Source organism: Acyrthosiphon pisum, chromosome X (genome assembly GCF_005508785.2).
Source record: "Acyrthosiphon pisum isolate AL4f chromosome X, pea_aphid_22Mar2018_4r6ur, whole genome shotgun sequence".
NCBI classification, from domain to species: Eukaryota; Metazoa; Arthropoda; class Insecta; order Hemiptera; family Aphididae; genus Acyrthosiphon; species Acyrthosiphon pisum.
The window spans coordinates 85,809,342-85,811,969 of NC_042493.1; positions in this window are offsets into that span (position 1 = coordinate 85,809,342).

Sequence of the window (2,628 nt, forward strand, 5' to 3'; positions counted from 1 at the left end):
CGGGCTCGTACCATGTGGCTAGGGCATTACAGGTGCCTTTCGCCATCCCGGTGAGACCGCAATCTATCCTCGTTGCTTTCCGTTTATGGTCACGGACAACATTCGCTGCATATAGCCCCAACGATAAGCTAGGTAGGCGCTAAGGAGGACCCGTGCATTCCCGGCCGGCTGTCACCGTACGGGTCCGCCCGGTACCGTCACTCGGCAACTTTCCCCTGACCGAGCATGTGGTCTTTTCCCACATAGTTCGCTCCAGCGAACCGCCACTTCGAAACCAATCCGCCGTCGGCCGGGGCAGTGTCCACCGCGACCGACGTGTGAGGGCTCGGCGTCAATCTCTCAACGCCGTGGGGCTCCCTCACATCCCGAAGCACCATTATCGCTTCCCGTTAGGTAAAGTACATCATTGGTGGGATGCTCGGATGAAGCTTCGTCGGCGACAAGCCTCAGCTTATAGTCCTCCCGAGATTTGGGCCGTGTACCGCGGGTTCACGGTGGACCCTTGCTCCACCTCCCCGAGGCGTCACCAGGTGGTTAAGCCCAGTGACCGACCCGCTCTTCACGAGGTCGCGGTCAGAACCTCATCCACGCCCCTAAGGCGTCACCAGGTGGTTAAGCCCAGCGACCGACCCGCTCTTCACGAGGTCGCGGTCAGAACCTCTCAACGCCCTAGTCCCCGCAGGTTTCGGTGCGTCCGCGCCTCGGGCGCCGGCCCCTACGTGGCCTTCCCTTTAAGTCGCCTCTTACGACAAGCAGGGAGTACTGCTGCGGAATTCTGCCCGAGTAGCATTTTCAGTGCTGTCAGTGTTTAATATATTAAGATGTGTTGGTGCAGAGTACGGTGTAAATCCTGTTCCGTGAACTGTTTTTTTCTGATTTTGAATACAGGTTAAACCGTGTATTTGGAGTGCTCATAACGGTGTAATAACCGTGTATCAGTGCACCTCAATTTGTATAATACACCGTGTTTCTTTGGTTTAATTTCTTGTGTAATAACAGTTCAATTTTCTTTGATTCAACGGGGTTCATACATTGTTTTATCAATTGGTATATAACAGTTCAATGTTTAATACAGTAACCGTGCATACTATATAATCAGCGGCGTATTTACGGGGGGGAGGGATTTGGGAGATAAATCCCCCCCTCGGTCTTTTTTTTTCTATTATTAAAGAATTTACCTATATATACCTGATAATAAATCGTGTTTATAGTATTTTTATTTGTAACATACAATGGCTTATCCCCTCCCAATAACTATTCCTAAATACGCCGCTGTATACAATATATACATGTATGTATTTATATATGTATATATTTATTACATTAGCAATGAAATTTCGTATTCTATATTCCCCTCAACTCTATCATGAAGACCTTTATTTAAAAATGTCTATGCTAGATTGACCATTTACCACTCCTCCCCCCCCAAATAAAAAAAATAAATTAAATCCTGACTATGAAATAGGTTGATTAGCTTATAATTTTAACCAGATTGAAAGGGTTCTACAAAAGTTTTTCAGATTTACCAGCTGTATTATATGTAGTTTCAGAAAATATATATATATATATAATATATATTGCTTGTCACCCACATAGTTCCATTATTATTATATAATAGGTAATTATTTAACTATAAAATTAAACTAAAAAACATGAATTAGGAACAAATATTTATTAAATTCATTATAAAATGTGTATAATAATGTTTAGTAAGATTAATAATATTTTAATTGCTTTTGTCTTTAAAATTATAAATACATAATTATAGTAGGTTCACCTTAACCTAACTAAAATAACTAAGAGAACATAATATGAACAGTACATAATTATTTGAAATGTTAAAATATATAGTAGCAGTGGCATATTTAGCTATTTATATAACCAATATTATATTTAAATACAATACGTCATGTTTATGGTATAAAATAAGAAAAAATCATAGTTGATATAATAGAATAAAAGTAAAAACCGTGTTAAGTAAATAATAATAATTAATTAGATATGTAGCTTAATAAAACACTTAATCAAAATTAAGAATGCACATTATTATGTTAAAAAAAAAAAAAATAATAATAATATTTAGATTAGGTACTTCCTAAGCCATTTATAAGTAGGTATATATATATATATATATTTATCAGGAATTGTTTTTCAAATATTTTCTACATAGTATGTAATATATATATATATAATTACTATAATAATACTTGCACCCAATAGGTACATTTTTTTTATATAAGAATAAAATATAAAAGAAAAACTTTGAACTTTTTTATACGATTCATAAAGGTAATTATTTTCTTAATAATAATTACAACACTGAAGATGATATTTCTTTTGAGACTAGAAAGCCAGAATGTCTAATGTAATTGTCTGTAACATTGTGGAATGTAATTTCTTTCTGTGGATCAGTTCGAAAACCAGACAAAGCTTCTATAACAAATAATTTTAATAGTATCTTAATATTTTTAAACTATTATAATATATATAAATGTAAAAACTCACCATAAATGATGGAGAATAATTTTAAATTAACAAAACTTCGTTTTGTTTTCCCTTTATAACTGAAGGCAGATAATATTTTATAAATGAAGCATGTGTCAATTGCTTGTCGTATTGCTGCACTAA